The following is a 26532-nucleotide window of genomic DNA, read 5'->3' on the forward strand; positions in this document are numbered from 1 at the left end:
GAGTCAGGTACTCGAACATATGTGCTCAATTCCATGCTGATTGGGATGTATAAAGGAAGTGTACTTGGATTTGGGCGTACGTTCAGTTTTATTCATCAGGATTTTTTTTTTTTTTTTTTTGCGTACGGACTTTTCTGGATTTAAGTGTACGCCAGGTTTCAGTATGAAACCCACGCAAGTCTTTGTACATGACACCTCAGGTCTTGATTCTAGAAAAAACTTTAGAAATGAATTCCATATCTTGTGGAAGATATGAGTTTTCTGTTTAATTGTGTACGTGAGCCTTTCAATAGCTACGCAGGATGAAAGAGTTCAACAATGGACAATCAACACTTTTCTAATGTCCATGTGAAATAAGTTGAATGTTTTGTTGTGAAACAGCCTCCAAGTTATTAAAAAAAGTACCATATCAAATGACATGTGAGTGAACTTACGCAGTACTGTACTGAAGGAAACAAAAACAAATTGGAAAATCATAAAGGAAAATCACCACAACACTGCAAACAGTAAAAAAAAAAAACAAAAAACTCAAGGAAAACTGCATTTAAAAAAATAAAAAATAAAAAAAAAAGCACAAACGATCTTTTTATAGTGAGTCGGTCTCACTCACTGCTCTGTGTTTTACATACACACACACACATATTCCACATGCAGCTGGGGTGCATTGAGCATGCTCAGATGTCTATAGAAAGCACAAGGTCTATTCAGAGTTTGTATTGAGCAACCGATTTGAATTTTAATGAATATTTAAAATCATACATTCAGAATGTTCACCACAGACACATTAGGGTTAAAGGGTTAACAGTCATGATCTCATCCCCTTATTAGATGCGGTGTGGACATGTGTTCAGACTTTACTGTAAAGGATGGGTATAGACTTTTTAAGTTAAGTTTATAAGGTACTTATCCATAGTTATTTACTGGCAGTGCACGAGCGCCACCACCGGAGCTAACTGATGTATACTGATGGCAACATACATTTTTAAGCGTCATCCACACCGGTATGTTGTTAAGCTCCTGTGCTGGTCCTCCACTCTACTGTACGTCTTACAGTAACTGATCTGATTGGATGAGAACTGTCCGACCCTACTTTAATTAACCTGAACTAACCCTTTAATTCCCTTAACAGTATGGTAACACGAGCGCAACACTGAAACCATCTAAAGAGGTTTTCATACCCGTAACACTTAATCTTCCTGAATCGGACTCTGGTTTCTTCTCTTTCCCCATTAGTACAATGGTATTCAGATGTGGAACAAAACAATCACTCCATCTGGAAGTAGAGGGCTCATTCTAATCACATACAATAAGCGGAGTGGTTTTCTTCCAGTGGGCACATGTAAACCAATCTGTACCAAATCAAAGACACGGGGAATAAATGGGTCCTGAGAACATACATTTGAATAAAATCAGCTGGTGCCATGCAACAACACATCAGCAATAATCTAGTGACTAACTACATGGTCTGGCCAAAATAAAAGTCCTTTCTTTATCGCTAGTTGGTTTTCTATTGACCCTCAAATTGCGTGAATATAACGCACAAAAATTTGCCTAATGAAAAAATGACAATTTCGTGAAAAAAAACTCTAGTTTTTTGATTAAAAGTTTTCGCATTGTGGCTTTTTCGGGCGTAGCACAATTGGTATCACGCAAAACTGCAGTGGAAAGAGCCTTTTCTGTAACTAGTCATGTGAATAAAAAAAACAAACAAACAAAAAAAACAGATGTTGACGGACATTACAACAAGCGAAGAAGTTTTTTTTAAAGAAAGACGACGTGGTATGTGTGGACACACCAGGAAACCAAATCGTTTTTAATTTAGTACAAGATAGAGGGGTAATATATGACAACTGTGATAATGATTATATCTGTAAAACAACACGATATTTCTGTTCATCACCATGTTTATGGAATGACTCCGCACGTCATCTCGCAATAGTAAATAAATCATTGCATTTGTGATTTAATGGAAAAACCAATACTACGCACTTTAGTTTATTTAGTAAATATCGGTAAAGTTTTCTGCATATGTCCAATGAAAAAGCGACTACTATCTTTAACAAAGCAAATATTTCAGATCCTTCCATTGGATAATTTATGCAGTGATTTTATGTTTCAGCTGCAAAAAAAGTTCAGCTGATGCAGCGATAGCTTCTCATTTCATAAACAACCATCATCAGTTTGATAGAGAAAATTTAAAAAAAAAATAAAAAAAACTGGACTGTTTGAATGGAAAAAGGTCATGTGGTCTGAGTCCAAAGTGATGAATAATTACCCATCATGCCTAGTGCCTATAGTACAAGCCTGTGGGGGCAGTGTTATGATCTGGGGTTGGTTCAATTGCAGGTCTAGGTTCAGTAACATATTGGGCCGCATCTACTAAAGGTGCAAACTCATTGCACACGCAAAAAAATGTACAAACTGATTTATTAACAGTGTGCACTAAGGGTTGCGTCTTACAAAGGTGAAAAATAGCATGTCTGCATCCAGTTAGTACATTTGACACAATGAATATGCAATATGGGGGGTTTACACGCAATTGTGAGCATGCTGAGAGGAGAAAATGTAAATGTATTAATTTAGCTCACGCAAAGTGATTCACCAAACCCGAAAGCAATTTTGCTGATAGAAACTGCGTCTATATTTAACACATCTCAAAAGGAGGTGCCAACAGCTTGGGTGCATAATTGCGCATACATGGAAGTGGTTATTGTCACAAAAAGGAAACATTCATTCATTCATTCATTTTCTGAACCCACTTTATCCTCACTAGGGTCACGGGGGTTGCTTGGAGCCTATCCCAGCTACATAGGGGCAAAGGCGGGGTACACCCTGGACAAGTTGCCAGTTCATCGCAGGGATGACAAAAACATGGAGACATCGAAACGAAAGAAGACACAGAACGCATTTTTCACTCTCGTCTGAACATTTTTGGAATGAGGGAAGAAAAAATAGACGTATACCCCCCCATCCACCCACTTCACGGGACTCTTGTAAAGGCTACTTTTCCACTTGATCTGATGATTGTGATTAAAAATATGCACTGACATTAGGCTACAGTGTGACAAAACGATGTGCTCCTGACAGTCGTTCAATCCAACAACCCCCCACGACCCCCCCACCTCTAAAATGAATCCGGCACCGCTGTTACATTTTCGTACATCTGGATCATTGCAGCGTACCGTTGCCGTTAGTGCTGGTGTATCCCAGAGCAGTTTTTCCAGCGTACTGTCTCCATGACGACAACTAGGGATGCACTGATTCCGATACGAGTATTGGGTATCGGCTCCGATACTCAGTGTGTGTACTCGTAAAAGTAATCTGATACAACTGCACCGATATCACTTACTGCCGTGTGACATTCACAGTTCAGTGCAGCAGGTACGCGGCAGTGGAATAATGTGTGGGGAGTGTGAAGAGTGTGGAGATTTTTCAAAATAAATGACAGCCATACAAGTAACGCTGACTGTAAGTAACGTTAAAGACACAGACAGATACGGACGCAGCGTTCTGTCCATCGTCTGCGTACATTCTATCCGTTTTCCAGGTGCTGGCGGATGCGTACCCAGACAGAGAGGGGTACGGAGCGGGAAGTGAAAACGAAACTTATCGCTCATTTCTCTTTTCTCTACCTCCTAAAGGTTCGCTTTTAAACCTTACCAGTGAAAACGCTGCAATATTAGTATCACATTAGTGTTACCTCTGTCGTCTTCATGTTTGTTATTACTGACTTTCTTCTTCTCAAAAAACTTTACTCTTCTTCATGGTATTTGTCCAGTATGGTTAATTCAGAGCGGCGCCCCCTGGTGGATTAATTGAGAAACGCTCATTCCAACACATTAAATGTCAGTAGCAGCACTTTGTTCCAGTCAGACTAATGACAACAACAATAAAACACATTTACAAAAGGAATTAACAACTGGAATTGGATTATTAAGTACTCGTATCGGTATTCGGTGTCGGCAAGTACTCAAATATAAATACTCGTACTCGGTCTGGAAAAAAGTGGTATTGGTGCATCCCTAACGACAACCAGTAACACATGCAAAATCCTCATTTCAATAGGGCGGTCTCCAAGACTTTGCACATGTTGACATTTGCGCAACTAACGTAAATCACCCTCAAACTGCGGTTCAACCCCTCACGCAAATTGGGATCTTAGTAGCTCCGGCCCAGTGTGTCCATAAACTAAAATCCATCAGCTGAACCTGAAAATACTGAATGACCAGGTCAGAGCAACAGTGGATTTTTTTTTTTTTTTTTTCTTCCTTTGACACATACATATTCCAAGATGACAATGACAGGATTCATCAGGATCAGACTGTGAGAGTTGTTCAGGAGCATGACATCTCATTTTCACACATGGATTCACCACCACAGAGTCCAGACCTGAACCCCATTGAGGATCTTTGGGATGTGATAGAGAGGACTGTACATAGTTTTCCTCAATATCCAATAAACAATATTTTTGTTTTGATGAAAAATTAATTCATCCCTGGACAGAAATAAATGTGATGTTTCTTGTGATGCTGCATTCATGAAACCAATTCTTTCTTTTTTAGGGGCTGTGTATATTGTTTTTCAAGAAGCAATTGCAACCTAGAACCAATAAATTATCTCCGGAAGGTGGCACCTCCCAGCTTTGATTTATTTTACCTATAACAATGAATATTTAATCTCAGTAGTTTCATATTCAAACATTTAATCATTTTTCTAACATCCAAACATTGCTGCTTTGGAAGGCAGTGGGGGAAAAAAACATCATTTTCGTCATTTGTGACACGTTGCAAGTTTATTTCTACATGTTCAACAAAATGTTCCTTAATCAGAGACCTCCGAATATTCTTTTTTCAATTATGTGTAAAAGCCCCAGTGGTACTGAAAGGCACGGCTCAGTGGCAACTAATATCTGCAGATTATTGTCTGTGGAGTTCTACAGAAGTGTTTGACAACAATTAATTGAAAGAAATGTTTATCACAATCAATGTAGTTTGGACTAAAGAGCTCCCACAATGCATGTTAGGTAGTCTAGTGGCTCTTGTCTTTTTTTTTTTTTTTTTTTTTTTTCAGATTTTATGAACAAACAATAGAAAGAACAACAAATGACAAAACAAACAAAAAGAACGTAAATCCCATCCCAAAGTAACGAGTGCCGCCTTAAATTAAAAAAAAAAGTTAGACAAAAGAGAGACGATAGATAAATGCATCATTGATTAACATTTTAAAAATAGGTAATAAAATATACACTCAACAAAAATATAAACGCACCACTTTTGTTTTTGCTCCCATTTGTCATGAGCTGAATTCAAAGATCTAAAACTTTTTCTATGTACACAAAAGGCCTGTTTCTCTCAAATATTGTTCATAAATTTGTCTAAATCTGTGTTAGTGAGCACTTCTCCTTTGTCCTTTGCTGAGATAATCCATCCACCTCACAGGTGTGGCATATCAAGATGCTGATTAAACAGCAGGATTATTGCACAGGTGTGACTTAGGCTGGCCACAATAAAAGGCCACTCTAAAATGTGCACTTTTACTGTATTGGGTGGTCCAGGGGGGTCAGAAAACCAGTCAGAATTTGGTGTGACCACCATTTTCCTCGCACAGTCTTCTTCATGAATTCTCTGAAACACCTTTGGAGATGGCTTATGGTAGAGAAATGAACATTCAATTCACAGGCAAAAGCTCTGGTGGAGATTCCTGAAGTCAGCATGCCAATTGCATATTCCCTCAAAACTTGTGACATCTGTGGTATTGTGCTGTGTGATAAAACTGCACATTTTGGAGTGGCCTTTTATTGTGGCCAGCCTAAGGCACACCTGTGCAAAAATCATGCTGTCTAATCAGCATCTTGATATGCCACACCTGTGAGGTGGATGGATTATCTCAGCAAAGAAGAAGTGTTCACGAACACAAATTTAGACAGATTTGTGAACAATATTTGAGAGAAATAAACCTTGTGTGTACACAGAAAAAGTTTTAGATCTTTGAGTTCAGCTCATGAAAAATGGGAGCAAAAACAAAAGTGGTGCGTTTATATTTTTGTTGAGTGTAAAAAGGGGGAAGAAAATAATAAATACCTAAATGTATAAAATACTCAAGAATTTGACAGGAGACAGATAAATGAGTAGCACATGTGAAATATATAAAAAGACAATCAGCCAACATCTTCCAGGAACAACTGCTGGGTCAGTGAGTCTGTAAAAAGGAGTGCAGTGTCTCCCAGAGCCTCCAAAATGTGTCCGATTTGTGATTAAGATCATGAGTCAGCTTCTCCAGAGGAATAAGAGCTGATATCTGTGCTATCCACATATCTACTGTAGGGACCTGGGGCCTCATGTATAAAGACTTGTGTGGATTTCATACTGAAACCTGGCGTACGCTTAAATCCAGAAAGGTCCGTACACACAAAAAAATCCAGATAAATAAAACTGAGCGTACGCCCGAATCCAAGTACATTTCCTTTATACATCTCAATCAGCGTGGAATTGGGCACATATGTTGGAGTACCTGACTCCTCCCTCTCCACGCCCACATTTAAATATGCAAATTAGTATAAACGGGGTCTGCAGGTGGGATTCCCTCTGGGATTCCCCTCTCTGCGTGATCACAAGATGACGTCAAGGTGGACACGAAGCGGAGGCCAAAACAGGCGGAAGAAGAAAAGAGATGAACTCAGCCCGTTTGAGCAGAAAGTCGACAATACTGTGGGTGACACTTTTCTCACAGGGCTGACACGGATCACCCCCAAGATAAATATATATTTAGTATTTGTGTAACTCACACATTAGTTCATTCTACGGGTCATACAATAGTCTGATCACAGCCAAACTAGATAAAGGTTCATGCGTAATCATGCCAGGATATCAAAGAGGGAATCATAGACTTTGACTCATTTTTAATCACTCAGATTATTATTTTCCAACGAGAAGACGGTCAGACGCAGTATTAACCATCTGTTACAGTGACTTCCTGTTGACTCCCCAGCGTTAACCAATCGTCCAGTCCAGACCGGCATGGATCTGTACTGACCCGAGTCACAAGAGGACATCGTGAGGACAATCGGCAGAGCCTATGAGCGACTGGACCGACTTATAAATGTTCTCACATACATGAACACTACATTAAATGCATTTATCAACCAATGAATTGTGTGTCCTTGTCTCTTTATATGGTTGTTGCTGAATGTCCTCCAGGGCAGGATTGGCATTGATGGGTCCAGGGTCTGGTTGGTTCTGGTTCTGGTGGTGGATGTGCTGCTCTGACAGTAGGATGGTGTGTCGGTGTGTTCATTGTTCATCTGTGTATCTCTATTTTACATCAATCGGAGGAATGACCTTTTTCACATTATTAACAGTTTCCCAGTATCACCTCTAAGTGTCGCCAATGGTTCCAAAGCACTAGAAACATGTGTACGCCAGCTATGGAGCTGGCGTGAAGGACCACACATTTCCACAGTCATTTCACTCTTTATACATCTGAACATGAGTGTGGAAAAGGGCGCACACCAGGTTTTTGTGCGTACATACGCTTTATACATGAGGCCCCAGGAGAGCAGACCACTGTAACAAGATACTTTTTTTTTTTTAGCCAGAAATAAGAGAATTATTAACAAAGATTTGGAATCCGTGTTGAAAAGAGTCTGCAGTGTGCTTTAGAAGGACACTGGCTTTTAAGGACATGTTTTCAAGGCAGTTTACAGATAGACATGCTTTAACCCAGTGTTTCTCAAACTGTGGGGCAGGGCCCCCAGGGCAAAGGCTTGCCGGGGGGGGGGGGCATGGGGTCACTCCTGGGCGTTCTTTTTCAGGTTAGAACATGCAGCAGGTGAAACTAATGTTTTAGCGTTGGAGCACCCTGGACTGATTTTAGGGACGAAAAACAAACCAGTCTGCTGTCATGGTGATCTGTGACTGGACTAGACAAAGAGTTTAGGTTTGGACAATGGACAAGGACTGGACTGGAAAAGAAAATGTGTAATGTTTCTGTTTTTGCACAGTTTGTACAGTTTGCACTTTAATGTTCTGAGATGTGCAATGGAAATGGGCTCATTGCAGCCACTGATATTGTTCAAATGTTCATATTTGTTTCCAAAATTTATTTGTTGTTCTAAAAAAGTAACTGTATTTTCACAGTTGTAAGATAATTGTGCATTCCCTTTTTTTATTTAGAAAAATATTGTCTCAGGGGGCAGTCTGGAGTTTATTTGTATTGTTCAAGGAAAAATCAAAGTTATTTTTAATTTGCACAACAAATTATTCAAGGGAAAGATAAAAGCATTGGTACAATATTGATGTTTCTTTCAGTAAAAGTTACAACTGCACCACTGTTACAATGTTATTGGGGTTGAGGGCGGCCTGGAGACTTTTCATCCTCCAAAAGGGGGGCCCAAGAGAAAAAGATTGAGAACCTGTGCTTTAACCCTTTACCCCCTGAGATCTTATTCCAGGTAAACATGCTGCTGTGAATTTGTCTGTTTGTGTCATGAGCTGGGGTGCCGTAAAGGGGCGGGGGGGGGGGGGGGGGGGGGGGGCGTTAAACATGACTAATCCATGGGGCCCAGTGGATATAGGTTGGAAGTTGTGAAAATTTCGTGTAAGCTCTGCCATAAAAGAGGCATAGAAGCCAGGAGTCAGATGTTCAAAGTTAAGTTTGTCTTTCGTTTTCACACCCGTTCCAGTTGTTACGGCACTTATGAAACACACCCCTGTACCTCCAGTTGTTACAGTACGTTCATACCCCCCGCTCTGACAACAATTTTACAGATGATGTGTTTTCTGAAGGGCCCACAACGTTTACCTTCCATGGGGTCCACAATTGGTAGCGGCGCCTCAGATCATGAGTATGTGTTTGTGTTCCTTTTCTTCAATGGTTTTGTTTTACTGTGTGTTTTAGGGTCAAAACAGGTGGAATAACAGGAAAAGACAAAGAGAGGAATTGAAGTTTGACAGGTTTTTACTAAATAAAACATTTATTTAACACAAACTGATCTGCAACACTGAACATTAGCATTTTGGCCCCACAGTTTTTGTTTTGGGGCTCTTTTTCTTTTTTTTTTCCTTTTTTTTTTTCTAAATCAGTCCAGCTGCTTTTTGGTGCCTGGTTGAACTCCAAAAAGCAGTTACACAGTAAAAACTCAGTTTAAAAAAAAAAAAAAAAAAATCACCACAACAATGAAAACAAAAAACGATAAGGAAAACTGTGTAAAAAAAAAAAAAAAAAAAAAAGCCCAAACTGTCTATTTTTCTAGCTAGTCAGCCTAACTCACTGCTCTGTTTTGCCCCATTACACAGGTGGTGGGGGTGAAACTCTTCTTCTTTGCATGTTGTAACGTCCATTTTTATTTTTTTATTCATATGACTCTAGTTGCGGAAAAACATATTTTCATTGCAGTTTTGCGTGATATACCATTTGCACTACATCTGAAAAACCACCTCTTGCCAGCGCAAAACGTTTTAATTGAAAAACAAGAGTTTTCTTTCATTTGGCTAATTTTTATACGCAAGTTATATTTGCGCAATTTGAGGGTCAATGGAAAAGTGACTAGTCACTGGTCTGTGTTTTCCCCTCATTCTACAGGTGGCGGGGGTGCGCTGAGCATGCTCAGATGTCTATGGAAAGAACAAGGTGTATTCTGTTCACATGTTTTGAAATTTTCCCTTTTGAACAAACAGTTGAATTTTTATGAATATGTAAAATCAATCATACATTCAGAACGATCGCCACAGACACATCAGGGGTTAAAGCACAGGTGTCAAACACGCGGCCTGGGGGCCAAAACCGGCCCGCCAAAGGGTCCAATCCGGCCCCTGGGATGAATTTGTGAAATGCAAAAATTACACTGAAGATATTAACAATCAAGGATGTTCAGTCTAAAGTGGGTCAGACCAGTAAAATACTATCATAATAACCTCTAAATACACTGTAAGACTGGTAAGTTGACTTTACCTAAAAAAATTTTAGTAAACTGGTTACCTTAAAAAATGTAAGTAATGTGTAATGAAAACTTGAGTGTATTCAGCTTAAATGCTTGATTTGAATGGAATTGCTATTTTAAGTACAACACACTAAATACCAAGTTACTTTAACTTCAAATTTGTTGCAATGTCAATTGCTTTGTATAATCATTAACTTAATATCATCAGTTCATTGGACTCAATTCCAAAGTGATTTAAATTAAAATCTTTTGCGATATAAATCGCTTTATAAAAATAATCAACTTAATATATTATAGCATGGATGGAAATTTGGTAGGAAGTTAGCTTGATGTAATTTGCCAGTACTGGAAGTGCTTCAATTTGGCAAGGCATTAACATTTATATTTAATAAAAAAACAGTCATAGCTGAACAGGAAAGCCATTTTTGGGCCTATGGTTCTGACTCATGGTGCAGCTCTAGAAAAATACAAAAACAAACACAAAAAGACCAATAAACACTATCATACACACATTAAGTCCAAATTAACACTACCCACAATGCAATGTGGAGATAAAAAGGTGTGGTCATGACTAAAACTTAGTGATTTAAATCCATTCAACTTAAACTTTTTCGTACTTTTGACTATGTCTACATATTAGTAGAGTATACTTAACATTTTATAGCAATGTAATAAAACTTAAATAATTCAAGTACGTTGTAATTAAAGCATTTTAGTAAATACAAAGTCCGGGCTTACAGTGTAATGAAAAAAGCAATTTTTTCTTTTTGTTTTAGTGTCAAAAAAGTAAAATTAACAAATGTTTACATTTACAGACTGGCTTTTCACAAAAAATATGAACAACTTGAAATGTCTTAAGAGAAGTATTTAGTATTTTAACAATATTCTGTCTGTTATTAAATGTTTTGTGTATTTGTAGATCCACTGTGAACTGTAAGTTGTGATGCACTTGTGTAAATGATAAACTGAGGTGTAATATTGCTAAAATTACACTAATGTTTCTTATGCATTTTCAGGTTGTTCATATTTGTTCTTGTTACGTTCATGTACGGTTCATAGATGTAAACATTTTGATCACGGAATTTTGCTTTTTTTTTTTTTTTTTTTCACTCAAAAACAGAGAAAACTTTGGGGTTGATATTATTTCTGAGTTCTTATCCTATTATTTACATTATTTTACCGGTCCGGCCCACTTTATTTCATATTAGGTTGAATGTGGCCCCTGAACTAAAATGAGTTTGACACTCCTGGGTTAAAGGCTTACGAGGAAACGCTGTCCACTGTTTACTTTACATTAACACTGTCTGCTTCATCCAAATACATACACAAGCCTCTGTTGCTTTGTCTGCAGCCTGATACCATCAGTGTATGGTGTTTCTGTGAGTGTGTGCTGTCTTCTGTGTTCTCTCCTTACCTGCTATTTGCCACGAGGGACACACAGGTGATAATGGATGTTTTGTATCTTGGGAACAAAAAAAAAAAAAAAGGGATTTTGTCTAGTGTCCAAGGAGAGAATGACCTGCCATCACCATTCAGCAGAGTCTTCCTAACTTTCACTTCTATCAGGCTTTCTGTTTGTGTGTGTGTGTGTGTGTGTGTGTTTTGTATTTGTCCCATATGCTCAGATTAAATTCCACTGTCGGATACGGTCACTGGGGGGGAGTCGTCTCTGCTGTCAACTTGGGTCACTTTGTTGTTAGATTTTAGGGACTTTTTCAAATCCCCTGAGGACTCATTTTCTCGAAACTAATTGTAGAATTTTTGACACTTGGAGGAAAAATTAAAATGTGTTTGGGTCTACAAAAAAAAACAAAAAAAACTGTGCTAAAACTTTAATATGCCAGATCCTCACATGCCCATGTCCTGGGGGGAACACTGTAAGCCCCAAATTTGTATTTACTAAAATGCTTTAATTACAATGCACTTAAATGATTTAAGTTTTATTACATTACTATAAAATATTAAGTATATTCTACTAATTTGTAGAAATAATAATAATAATAATAATAATAATAATAATAATAATAATAATAATAATTTATTTGTAAAGCGCTTTCAATCAAAGTGCTGTACAGATATAAAATCAATCACAATAAAACATAAAAACTAAAAACATTAACAGTAAAAACAAATCAAGACATATAACACAGAGTAAACAAGTGGGTCTTGAGCCTTTACTTTAAAAACATCCACAGAGCATGCCTGCCTTATGTCCAGAGGAAGACTGTTCCAAAGTGTGGGCACACGGAAAGAACAGGCTCGCTCACCGACAGTCTTTTTCCTGACTTTAGGCACAGTCAGGAGGCCAGATCCTTGTGAGCGAAGGGCACGAGAAGGTGCATACAGTCTAACCAGCTCAGTCAAGTAAGAAGGTGCCGCTCCTTTTAAAATTTTATAAGTCAATAAAAGCACCTTAAAATCAGCACGAACCTGACATGGAAGCCAGTGAAGAGAGGCCAACACTGGGGTAATGTGATCATATTTCCCAGCTCCAGTCAGAACCCGAGCTGCAGCATTTTGCACCATCTGCAGGACTCGGAAACTTTTTTTAGGTAATCCTGAGAGAAGAGCGTTACGATAGTCCAAACGAGATGTTACGAAAGCGTGAATGAGGACTTCAGCATCTTTGTCACTCAGGATTGGCCTGATCTTAGCAATCCTTTGAAGATGAAAAAATAATATTCGAGTCACCTCCTTGATATGCTTATCAAAAGCAAATGACTGGTCAAATATGACGACATAGTTGAAAGTATGAAAAAGTTTAAGTTGAATGTATTTAAATCACTAAGTTTTAGTCATGACCACACCTTTTTATCATTGCATTGTGGGTATTGGACATGTTGAAAATGTGTTATTTTTCTGTGCAGGGGTTCAGCGGGGTTGTGGTGTTAGTGTTAATTTGGATTTAATGTGTGTATGCCAGTGTTTATTGGCCTTTTTGTGTTTGTTTTTGTATCGTTGTAGAGCTGCACCATGAGTCAGAGCCATAGGAAGAACAATGGCTTTACTGTTTATCTAAACTTGTTATTGTACAATGGAAATCTTAATGTCTTGTCAAATTAAAAGCACTTCCTGTACTGGCAAATGACAGCGAGCTAACTTCCATTCATGCTACAATATAGTAACCCTTTCATGCATAGTGGTCACTACAGTGGACAGTCACTCTACAGCAGGGCTCACCAACACGGTGCCCACGGGCACCAGGTCGCCCGCAGGGACCACGCGAGTCGCCCGCGAGCATGTTCTAAAAATAGAACTAGTTCAGGGTTCTCCAACACGTTGCACGCGATCTTGGTTCGCCAAGGGTCACTAATATAAGAACACAAAGTTGATTCGTCATTTGGTAGAACAGGTCTAAATTTCCACCCAATCAAAATTACAAGTGTCCTGCCCACCCCCCCCTCCCGAGATGAAACAGTCAACTAGCTGTCAATCAAACTTTAGCGCTGGTTTGCTGCCTGTCATTGGAGAGGGGCGGGGCCCAGGATGAACCAGATGCCAGGCAGGTAGTGGGTTTAACCCCCAACAATGTCGGCCAAATATAGTCAGAGAGTTATTTTCACCAACAATGAGGAACGGACTTCTGTTTGACAAATGTGAAAGACGAGTGTGTGTGTGTGTGTGTGTGTGTGTGTGTGTGTGCGTGTGTGTGTGTGTGTGTGTGACCTGTGGCGCGTTCTGGCAGTCCGTAAAAGATGCAATGTGGAGCGGAATTTCACCAAAGTTCACAGCAACTTTTCTGGAGATTCTCCAGTGGGAATCAGCCTCCGTGAAGAGAAGGTAAAAGAGCTGAAAACTAAAGTCCACAAACAACAGTCCATGTTCACTAAACTGACCAAGACCAGCGCTTCAACAGAGGCATCAGTAAAGTGGTTCACATCCTGGACCAGCGCAAACATATGTACACTATCTGCACATGCGCTCAGACAGCTGGAGTCGGACCTGAACAGGTGCCTCTGGGTTTGACTCCAGTGTGATGACTGTAGAAGTGACGGGGATGGTGGATTTATGTGCACAAAGTTCTGGTTTTAATTAATATGTTTTGACAGCATATGTGAATTTAGAAAAGGTCAAATCCTTCAGAAATACAGCAGCACACGCTGGTGAAGTTTTATTGTGTGAGTGACAACGTTCCTTTTCACAATTTCAAAGTATTAAAAATGCACATACAGGTGTGTATTATTTGTTTTTAGTAATTCTATAAAAATATGCAGGACTGTTCCATTTCATAATTTTTGACATAGTATTAAAATATTTAGGAATACAGCAGCAAATGGTTGTATCTCTTTTTTCTACTTTTGATTTTCTTAATTAAAGTAAAATAATAGTTTCATATTAACACTTTTTAAGTATTGTAAATGTTAAAACAAAGATATATAAATAAATAAAATAAATGAAGAGCACAGTGTTACAAACATATGATACAAAATATGTGTATGTATGAAAAATAGCTATGTAAATAAATGTTGCTAAATTAGAGTAGCCCTCCGGCAACTTCATTAGGTAAAAGTAGCCCACAGAAGAGAAAAGGTTGGTGACCCCTGCTCTACAGCTTTACTCTTGTATATTCATGGGTTTTGTTGTTTTAGTTCCATATCAACCAACACAGTGGACACTTATGCGTCATCTCATAAACTGCAATTCACACCATTATTGTAACTTTGCTGTTCTTGATTGGTTCTTGAGTGGAAATCAATTGTTAATATTTATTTTTTTGCATATTATCTCCATGAAGTGAGTAATAACTAGTATTAGAATATGTTAAAATGTGAGAAAACATCAGATTAGCTGCATTAAACATGGTTTCATTTCACTGTTTTCATATCACTTTATGCTATTGGGTTTTAAATACATATTTCTTTGCTTCAACAATAAAATCCATGGTGTAGCTGAGTGGACATTTTTGTAACTCCATGAAAAACAGGTTGATTTAAAAATAAATAAATAAATAAATCACGTTGTTTTGTTTTGTTTTTTCATGCCTAAAGAGGAATAAAATCACTCAGGAAAAAAAAAATTGATTAAGGTTCTCATAATTCATGCATGAAAGGGTTAAGTTGAGTAATTTCATAACTATTTTGGTCAGGAATAGGATTTTGAGTTTGATTACCTTAAAAAAAAGTTGTTTGATCAATGCTAAATTAATCTGGCTGCAATTGAGAAAATTAGTCAGTGTAACCTAAAATGCTGAGTTGAATGGTTGGATAGTGGGGTTGATTTTACAACAGATTTAAAGTACAAATAACGTCTAACGTCTTTTAGTGTTTTCTACTTAATAGTTGAAGTTCAATACTTTTAGCATTAAAGTTAAACCTACTTAAACCAATTGATTAGTCGATCATTACTCAGATCTTTTAAGTGCAATCGCTTGCCTCAAATTTTTTGAGTAAACTCTACTTATCCGGGCTTACAGTGAAGTTTGTGCCAAAGACTATGTTGTACTTGGATTTGGTCTTTCATTGATATTAGCTGACAGGTTTTAGCTCTCTAGAGTTGCACACTGCTGCTGTTATTGAGAAGCTGAAGGAACTCCAGAACGAGCATAAGGATTCTACAGGGTTTCCCATAAGTCTCCATACATAGGAAAAATAAACGTTTCTTGACATAAACCATTTTTATTTATATAATATGCTCTATATGACTGCCATTTTGTCGGGAACAAATTGATCCAAAACACTTCCTGTTTTTTTTTTTTTTAACTTGACAATAAGTTTTGCCACAGTGTCGTGTGTGATACTCGTCCCATGTTTTCTGTTAAATGCGCTTGCAACCATACGACTGCTTGCTGAACCGGCCATCAGGATGATTTCAATTCATTGCTCTTTATTCAAATGCATTCTTTGGGTTATCTGAAATATAAAGAAATACATGTTAGAACCATATACAGGGTGGGGAAGCAAAATTTACAATGAACATTTAGTTGTTTTTTCTCAACAGGCACTACGTCAATTGTTTTGAAACCAAACATATATTGATGTCATAATCATACCTAACACTATTATCCATACCTTTTCAGAAACTTTTGCCCATATGAGTAATCAGGAAAGCAAACGTCAAAGAGTGTGTGATTTGCTGAATGCACTCGTCACACCAAAGGAGATTTCAAAAATAGTTGGAGTGTCCATAAAGACTGTTTATAATGGAAAGAAGAGAATGACTATGAGCAAAACTATTACGAGAAAGTCTGGAAGTGGAGGAAGCAACAAAAAACGTACCAAAGCTTTTATTAGAGCTCTCAAATCCAAAATCCTAAAGGATCCAACCAAATCCAAGAGAAAAATGGCAATTGAACTTGAGGTAGACAACAAGACCATTAGAAATGCAGTAAAATATGATTTGAAGTTAAAATCTTACACAAGAACACCAAAACACTTGTTGACAACAGCAACAAATCCAACTTTAGCAATTTTTGGGAATCATGCTTATGGCTGCCTTCTAGCCCAGATCTAAACCCTCTGGATTCTGCTATTTGGGGCGTTTTAGAACATGCTACCAATAGAACATCACACAGCAATTTCAACTTTCTTAAAGATACTATTAAAGAAGAATGGGAGAAGTTGTCACCCGAATATTTGAGGAACACTTGCGCAAGTTTCAGGAAGTGTGTGAAGGCAGTTATTGAGAAAGAAGGAGGACACATAGAATAAAAACATTTTCTATTATGTACATTTTCTTGTGGCAAATAAATTCTCATGACTTTCAATAAACTAATTGGTCATACACTGTCTTTCAATCCCTGCCTCAAAATATTGTAAATTTTGCTTCCCCACCCTGTATGTATGGAATGTTTTATGTCTCCTATGTGTGGAGACTTATGGGACACCCTGTACTTTCAAATATGCTAACCTTCACGTAGAAACCACTGTACAGACCTTTTGTCATGGATTAAGGCAACCAAGACTGGTGTTAGCTTAAACTTTACACAGTGACCCTCCACTACCCCCATTTCACATCAAGTATATGTGCAGTCACTATGTAAATATCTTTAAATTTTACACTTAAATTTTTATACTCTTAAGAACATTTATTCTACCTGCCTTTCTTCACTGATGTGTTGCATATTGCTGCTGTAAACTGTTAAATTTCCACATGGTGGGATCAGTAAAATTGTATCTTATCTAAATGGGTGCTTCATGAAACTGGATTCATTTTGGTACCTTGGTACTTTTTTAGACCCAATAATAAATGAGAAATTTAGACATATTTACCCCCAAAATGTACCTAATGACGACCTCAGATAAATGCAAAAAAAACTTATACTCTTGCTCTGAGCCAGCCCAAAATTAATGAATTTTTAATAAAATATTAGGGCCAAAAATGGGATCAAAATTGGGACATGAAAAACTACCTAGGTGTCAGTGCGTTTGAACTTGAAAACATGGCTGTAAATGGTCTTATGTAGCGCTATAAATAAAGACACTACTAAATTTGATGATCCTAGTAGTTTTTGTAATCCAGACATGCAAGTTTTTCATGAATCTCAGTCTCGTTCCAGGTTTTGTATGTAACCCATCGTGTCCACTTGTGTTACATGCAGAACCTGCCCAGTTAAATGCATAAAAATCGTGAAGGATTTTGCAACAGCGGTCATTTTTGTGAAACACTGCCTTGCATAATTAGTTCGATTCCCAAAATATACCCGTGAGAGAATAAAGAGAGATTTTTTAAAAAAATAGTAGCGCATAATTTCTGTGTCCTTTCAATCGTGTCACATGCAGATTTTTGTATTATATACATGTAAAAATCAAAAAAATGTTTTATCTGAAAAATAGTTTCTCTTTTATCTCTGTAAGTATTTATTTTTAAAATAGACCCAAAGTGCTTCCAAACTTGCTTCATAACATTAGTCTACATCTGGTCTGAATTTTTAGCCCCCATGTCCTGTTTTTAGGACCAGTTTCATAGAAGCACCCAAATCATGTAGTCATGTGCAAATGCAAATTATAATCATTGGTTCCGCTGTTGTTTGAATATAAATATTTAATTGCAATTTTGCTGAATTGTTGCTTTCTTATTTTCACTGCACCTAAACATTGGTTCCTCTGTTGTGTTTCACACGGACACTTATTGTGAAGCACATGACACCAAGATCAACACAACATGGAGCGTAACTCAAAAGAGATGAGGACAAAAAGGCAGGAAATGTCTGTTTACTTTTCTTTACTGTAATCATTACTTCCTCCTTTAAACAATTAAGTTTTAACACATGCATTAAAAATATTTGGCTTTTTTTTTTTTTTTTTGCTGTATGTTAGTTCTATCTTAACCCTTTCATACATGAATTATGAGAACCTTAGTCAAGATTTTTTTCTTGAGTATTTTTATTCCTCTTTATGCATGAAAAAACAATGTGATTGATATATATATATATATATATATTTTTTTTTTTTTTAATGGACCTATTTTTCACGGGGTTACAAAAATGTCCAGTCAGCTGAACACCATATGTTTAATTTTTGAAGCTCAGAAACATGCATTTACTGACATACTGTGTGAAAACTATGAACTAAAAACATTTTTACCTTCCTGAGACCCAGCAATGCATTTGTGTCCTCTGTAGGGGACAAAAGTTTGACAGTTTTACTTGCTGTCCATTGCAAAGAACATTCCATTAAAAAATAAATAAAAATAATAAATAAATAAATAAATAAATAAATAAATCTGGGGAAAAAAAACAAAAAAAACAAAAAAACTGTTGCATTATGCGGTTTCCAATCAAGACAACTGTTTAATGGTAAAAAGCTAAAATTTGAATTTTCCTGGGTCTCAGGAGGTTAATGCTGCTAATCTGATGTTTTCTCACATTTTAACATACTATAATACTAGTTATTACTCACTCAGATAATATGTAAAAAAAAAAAAAAAAAAAAAAAAAAAACTCTGTTAATTACAGTCTAATAACAATTAGTAATTGATTTAGATAAAAGAACAGGAAAGTTACAGGAATGTAAGTGTATGGAATGATCCATAAGCATCCACTGTGCTGGTAGAAATGGAACTAAAACAACAAAACCCATGAATATACAAGAGAACAGCTGTAGAATAGCTGTCCACTGTAGTGACCAGTGTGCATGAAAGGGTTAAGTTAAATTGGATTCAGCTGTGTTGAAGACAGCACTGGATATTGTTTGTAGATATCATATCTATATCCTTTTACTTTTATACTTTTGTGATTATGGTTTCAGCTGGTTGTGAAATAACTGGAACCTTTGGCGGGCTGCATTTGGCCCCGGGACACATGTTTGAAACCCCTGGTATAGCCAGTAATTTTTTTTGTTAGTTTTATTTTAACTTGTAAGTAACATACAGCATCCACATCACTGCTGATGCTGTTCCAATCCATGCAAACTTTACACACTGAGTCCATTATTTATTCTATTGGTTGTCAAAGAATCACAAAATGGATTTGTGTTCTTGGTCGGTACCACAAGTACCCTCACTCCTTTTGCTTTGTTGCCGTCTGATTGGTCAACAACAGACAGATGCACATACCATACATAAATGTGAATCTTATGTGTCACATACATATATATGGGCTTCTACGTACTTATGTCCCACTTTTCTTGTCAGGCGTTTGGGAAGATTATTACAAAATGACAAATGGAAACTGCAGACACACATTTAAGCACTTCATGCCCACAGACATTCGCAGCCCCCTGCCATTTTGGAAAGGAAATTGCTAAGAGCAGAGTTTTTTTGATTTAATGCTGTCTACATAATGTAAATAAAACTTGTAAACCTTTTGAAATCTCACTTCTCGTCCACTTTCAATCGGAGCCTGAGTTGTCACTTGAAGCGTGCTGTTTGGCCCGGGCCATAACCCTTCATTTCCGACGTGGCGCTGTACTCTGACTAAAAGCTCTGTTTGATTTGTTTACCAGGGTGGGTGGCTTAACGCTGCACTCCCACAGCCTCTGACAATCTCAGAATCTTTTATAGGTTTTGTTTTTGTTTTGAAAGGAAACAGTGCGAGAGGATTCTGAATTCACACTATTCTTGTAGAGATTCAAAGATACACTGGCTGTATTTTCGTGCTCGTACGACTGAGCTGGAAACTTGTCAGTCAACGACGATACTTACCCCGTGTCTGTGGAACAAGTTTAGCTTAAGAAGACACATTTTGATGACATGCTTTCTCATATACTTTAGAGTCATACTTTCAGTACAAGTATTCGTCTGAAATTCAACATGTTCATCTCTTATACATGTTGTACATCTGTTGCGGGCGGCCATGGCTTAGGTGGTAGAGCAGGTCGTCCAATAACCAAAGGGTTGGCTGTTCGAATCCCACTCTATCCTAGTCAGTCCATTGTGTCCTTGGGCAAGACACTTCACCCTCCTTGCCTCCAGTGCCACCCACACTGGTGTATGAATGTTTGGTGGTGGTCAGAGAAGCAGAGTAGTAGCAGAGTAGGCGCAAATTGGCAGCCATGCTTCTGTCAGTCTGCCCCAGGGCAGCTGGGGATACAGATGTCCCATAAGTCTCCATACATAGGAGACATAATACATTCCATACATATATGGTTCTAACATGTATTTCTTTATATTTCTTCTTTATAGTTCTTCAGCAGTGGAGGACATGCATTGAAATGTGTTCCCGACAAAATGGCAGTCATATAGAGCATATTATATACATAAAAAGGGTTTATGTCAAGAAACGTTTATTTTTCCTATGTATGGAGACTTATGGGACACCCTGTAGTTTACCTCCACCAGAGGGAGAATGTGAGAGTGAATGAATAATGGATCAATAATGTAAAGCGCTTTGAGTGTCTAGGAAAGCGTTATATAAAATCCAATCCAGTATTATTATTATTATTATTATTATTATTATTATTATTATTATTATCTCGGCATCAGTGATGTGTGGTGAGGAACCTCTACAAATATGAACCCAAAGAGGTTCTTATTCACCATTGAACTGGGAACAGTTAACTGGTTATGTTTCATATCTCATATCAACATTCTTTACCCATACATACAGGCTGGGGGGGGGGGCATGACAAATTCATGGAGCCCAGCATTTGTGGGGGGCCCAAAGAGCAATGGAGGAGGTCCAGTGGATACAGGTTAGAAGTTGTGAAAATTTTGTGTAAGATCCGCTGTATAAGAAAGGAATAGAAGTCGGGAGTTGGACATCGAAAGCAAGCTAAGTTTCAGTTTGCCCCCCCCCCCACTCCAAGAGATCAACAAGATATTGAATTTTATGAAGGGTCTATAACGTTTATCTTTCATGGGGCATACAAGAGAGGGTATGCACGAGACGTCACCAGTAGCGGAAGTCACCGCAATTATGCTCACTAAGTGGCAGAAAGAGGGAGATGAGTAGCGGCTTTGCCTTGAATACTGTGAAAACTTTAGAAAAATCTAAAAAAAAAAATGGGGAAGAGCTGTTGTGCCATTGACTGCACAAATAGGTTTAAAAAGCACTCGGAGCTATCGTTTTAGCAGCTACCTAAAGCCAAAGACAGAAGAAGCAGATGGATCGCTGCAATTCGTAGAAATAACTAGAATCCAGACAACGAAACCTGGATTTGTGGTTGCCATTTCATGTCAGGTAATGTTAAATTATGCTGTATTCTTGTGTAAAATCAAACATTAAATTACATATCGTTTTGGCTAATGTTACTTCTTAGTAAAGCTCTTAATGTTAGCATCTGTCATTTAGTTCTATATTTCATAACTAAAACATTTTTGTCTTCAGTTGTGTGATTCTGACCCTTGTGCTCTACATAATTTGTAAACTAGCTTAAATGGAGGCTAGCCTAGTTTTCCAAATAAGGGGGTACTCTAGCACAAAGCTGTTGTAGCTGTGTTGGATCAAGTATTTGATGTTAACTCTCCTTAAATCTCCACAGTACCAGTAGATCATCCACTCACTTGGGTCAATACTAAGGGTTCAACTCCAGTAAATCAGTAGTGAACTGTGAGCACTACTGCTGGGCCTTTACCTTGGAAATCACCGCCAAGAAAATACGTCTGCACTGACAGAAAACCTCCAAAACAATATTATGTTGAACTGAAAGCACTCACCAGCTGTAATCCTCTAATTAACGATGACGAAGATGTCAACAACTCTTTGGCTTTTGTATGTTTTCAGCCTTTGCATTGGGGATTTTCCAGGCGTTGAAATCAGGTTCATATAAATGTCAGGATAAGGGATTTCCGGCCACATATCAATGTTCGTAGACCACTTGTTGTTTGGTAGCTTGTATGGATCCATGTCCAGTCCAATTGTCTTTAATTTCATGTTATATTCCACATTTTTCCCGGTCTCACTGTAGTTACTGCTATGCTCCACCATGTTGAGCCGGTTTGTTTTTGCCACTCAGTCTGACTTAGAGGGGCGTGGCCCAGGGGGGAAGTGACATATGTGCATTCCCTATATTGGTAGCGGCGCCCCTGCATACATGACACATATTTAATTCAAGGTCAAAATTTCAAATCATTATGTTGGATAATCTTCTATTTTGAGAATAAAGGCAAGAAGGAAAAATAAACAAATCACTGCACTTAACTTGCGCAGTAGCTAGAAGAACCTGTGTGCTCAGTAACGCCCCCATGAGGCAGGAGTACTGGCTGCCTCACCCAGTGCCTTTATTATGTGGTTTTATGATTGATCTGCTAGACTGAACAAGCTACACACATACATTTTATACATTATCCAGACTATGGAAAGTCAGAGCATACAATCTAAGTGTTCGAAACCATTTTTATTGGCAATTATACAGCGAGACAACAGCACTATAACTGAACAGGATGAAGCACAGTTTGTGAAGGATTATGCGATCCAAGGTGAGGCTCAGCTCAAAGCTGCCGCACCACGTGTCTTTTACCTATATTCGAACTGAAAAAGTGGAAATTCTGCAATTTTGAATTGAAGAAAAAAAAATCTAAATGATTGGATAATTTGAGAGGATTTGGAGATTTCATGTTACCTAAATTTAAAACCACTCGTAAACAGGCGCAACAGAGAAACACCACAGTCTGAATATGAGTCTGCTGATTGAGGTGAAACTAACCACCAGAGTGAAACTTCTAGTAAGTAAGTAAAGCTTTATTTATATAGCACTTTTTAAAAACAACATGTTACAAAGTGCTTCACATAAAGGAGAGGAAGATAAAAACAAAAAAATCAAATCAAACTTCATTTATATAGTGCCAAAAGTTATCTCATGACACTTTACATGTAGAGTTGGTCAGAACCAGACTCTAAGCCAATTTACAGAAACCCAACAGAATCCTCCAGGAGCAAACACTAGTGACTGGTGACAGTGGAAGGAAAAACTTCCCTTTAACAGCAGAAACCTGGAGCAGACCCTGCGTCCTGGAAGATGGACATCTGCCTTGACCAGTTGGGGCTAAAGAGAGAGCGTAAAGGAGGAGAAAAGAGAGAGCGATAGAGATAGAGAGAGACTGGGGAGAAGGGGGGAGGTAGGAGGAGACACATGGATGCAGTTGATGCACAGATAACTGAACTAGAACATCTATGGAACGGTATAATAAACACTATCAGAACTATATGGATAAGTGAGTGATGACGATGAAGGTGGAGAGAGGCAGGACCACAGCAGCAGGTCCAGAGATGATCCTGGGAAAACCTGTGATGATCTTGGGGAAACCTGTGAGGCGATAAAGCACAGAGACTCCAGGGAAGAAGTCATGTCAGTAACATGTATTCACTGGGGCGTAAACAGAAGAGAGAATTAGGAGAGAAAAAGTCAGGGAGAAAGAGGAGCATAGAGCAGAGAGGTCCTTTATTCAAACAAGGACCTAAACTTTCGTAATTTTTATCTGTCAGGACAAGTGCTGAGTGTGAGCACCAAAATAAAGTATTTAGGTCACTTTATTATGATCAAATGTCCGATGATTATGAAGATATATACAGGCAATGTCGGATGTTATATGCCCAGGTTAATATGTTGGCAAGAAAATTCTCAATGTGTACAGAAAATGTCAAGAAGAATCTGCTCAGAGCATATTGTACTCCTCTTTATACTGCCCCCTTGTAGGCCAGGTTTAAAAAGGCTAGCTTACAGAAGCTCAAAGTTGCAAATAATGATTCCATGAGAATACTGTTTAAAAAACCTCGATGGACTAGTGCAAGTGAGTTATTCTGCAATGAAGGAGTTCACACTTTTAAGGCTCTTATGAGAAACTTAATGTACAAATTTATCTGTCGATTGAATGATTCTCAGAATTCCATCTTTAGGCTTTTGACAAATCCCAGTCATAGTTTGGTGCGAAGCCAGTCATCCCTGTGGCAACACTGGTACAGTTGTCTTTTATAATATTGATGATGTTTTGTCTGTATTTTTAACCTGTGTTTTTAAATTTGTTCTGGGTTCGATTCCAACACCAGTCGATGGGGGTGGGACCTTTCTGTGTGGAGTTTGCATGTTCTCCCCATGTCTATGTGGGTTCTCTATGGGTACTTCTGCTTCCTCCCACCGTCCAAAGACATGCACTGATAGGTTAATGGGTTAATCTAAATTGCCCATAGGTGTGAGCGTGATTGTTTGTTTCTATATGTTTAGCCCTGCGATAGGTCTATTTGTTTATTGTCCTGGTTTGAAGTTTAAAGATGGGAGTAAGTATTTGAAACCTCATTAAGTTAAATTATTGATGAGAATTGGGGATGGGATTAAATAAGTTTTCATCTTCCCACTCCTTTTCAAGTGTAACTGAATACAGTTGGAATATTGAACTCGCATGTATTCTGTTGAATGTATTTGCAGTCTCAGATACTGTTGTATGCAGTTACTTTACTCACTTGCTCAAAATAAATGACAACAAAATGAAATGAGGCTAACAATATATATGATGTAACCATGATTTTCACTTCAATCCTCATGTGTGAAATGAGACCAGACTACTGAAGGTGGCGCAATCATGTAAAGCAAAGATCGATCAAGTACCTCTGCAGAGATCTGTGCACGCACAGTTCCAGTTTTCTAAAAATGAAACCACCTCTTCTTGCCCTTCCTCTGTTATCATGAGAAAAGAGAGTTAGAAAATACAGAAGTGTGTATTGTATGTGTGTGAGGCAGAAGTATCCTGGCCTGTGCTGGGTTTACCCAATTGACAGAGCTGAAACCGCCAGCAGGGTTATCGACAAACCGTTGAGAGATTAGAATTTAGAACACCTCCTCCCTCTTCTGGGCCTTTCTTCTGTCAGAAAAGATAACTTCTCTACAATCCATGGGAGGAGATTACCAAATAGCTGCTCACATCACACACACACACACACACACTATCATTAACATACTCTGCGATCTTTGCACAGTCAGCATTTTCACATTTACAAACACTTTCACGTTCAGTGTCAGAATACAGTAACTTAAAGAAAGAGCTGCACACGAGAACACAGACTCAGGTGTCCTCCAGCGCAGATCACTTTCTTGTTACATCACAGAGGGCCGCCGTCTCATTGGTCGAAGGCTGAGGGGTCAGACAAACAAGGCCAAGGTTGGATTAGGGTGGACACTGAGTTCAGCGGTCACTGTGTTTACATGCACTTAGGTACAGATTACTGTCCCTGTCCAACTGATCCACTGAGGCTCTGACACTTCAACAGGATTCGGTCACGTTAAATGATCTGAAGCTGCAGATCAAGTGTGAAACTGTGAAACCCCCCAACCCTGAACTTACCTGTACAGGGTGTCCCAAAAAAATGGACATCATTTCATCGCCTAATAATATGTTTAAAATTTGTTTGCTCTTTTTGCTAAGTGTATTCATTTTTATTGTTCTGCTTTCAGGAACAGACATGCCGTTTACTGCAACAAGAAAGGCATTCTGTGTATTGAAGTACACCCAAAGTCAATCAAATATGCTTACTAAAATGTATTTTTGATCATGTAATAGTTTGCTATACTATGTTGCAAACACACATTAATTTTAGATGACATTTAGTCTATTTAATGTATATTATTACGGACGGAGGCAAAAAAGCCAGGTGTAGATTTAGGGATGGGAATCGTTAAGAATTTAACAATTCCGATTCCATTAGCGATTTTGCTTATCGATCCAATTCCTTATCGATTCTCTTATCGATTCTCATTGGGTGAGGGAATAAAAGAGTACAAACGGGTGTGTTTGTATTAACTGTATTTTAGATTTCCATCTGCTCAAAAATATAACATATACAGTGTGTACAAATAATAATAACTGATGACATTGTGCCTGGTTCGGGGGGGGGGGGGGGGGGGGGGGGGGGTGTCAGCAGAGTGCTGTGAAAGTGAAACTAAAGACGCTTTACTAATCCCTCTATTGCCAAACTTCTACTACTTTGAACCAGTTCGGCTTGGCTCAGCTCCTGCTGTTGTGCACCTCATTTTGTTTCCCCTACCTTCGGAAACTTGTATTTTGGTACAACGTGTGTTGCCCGCACCAGAACTGGAACTGGGCCCGGCGTTCACTCTGCTGCTAGATTCACAAGCACTACTAAGTACCGTATCAAATACATGACATTCCTTAAATGAATCACATGCTGTGGACAAATGTTTGAACATATTAAAGGGATTCCACCCTTCTGAAGACGTAGAAGTTTTGACAGTGTTAGAAGTGGACCTGCTGTCGTCTTCTCAGACCGT

Source organism: Sphaeramia orbicularis, chromosome 10 (assembly GCF_902148855.1).
Source record: "Sphaeramia orbicularis chromosome 10, fSphaOr1.1, whole genome shotgun sequence".
Classification (NCBI taxonomy): domain Eukaryota; kingdom Metazoa; phylum Chordata; class Actinopteri; order Kurtiformes; family Apogonidae; genus Sphaeramia; species Sphaeramia orbicularis.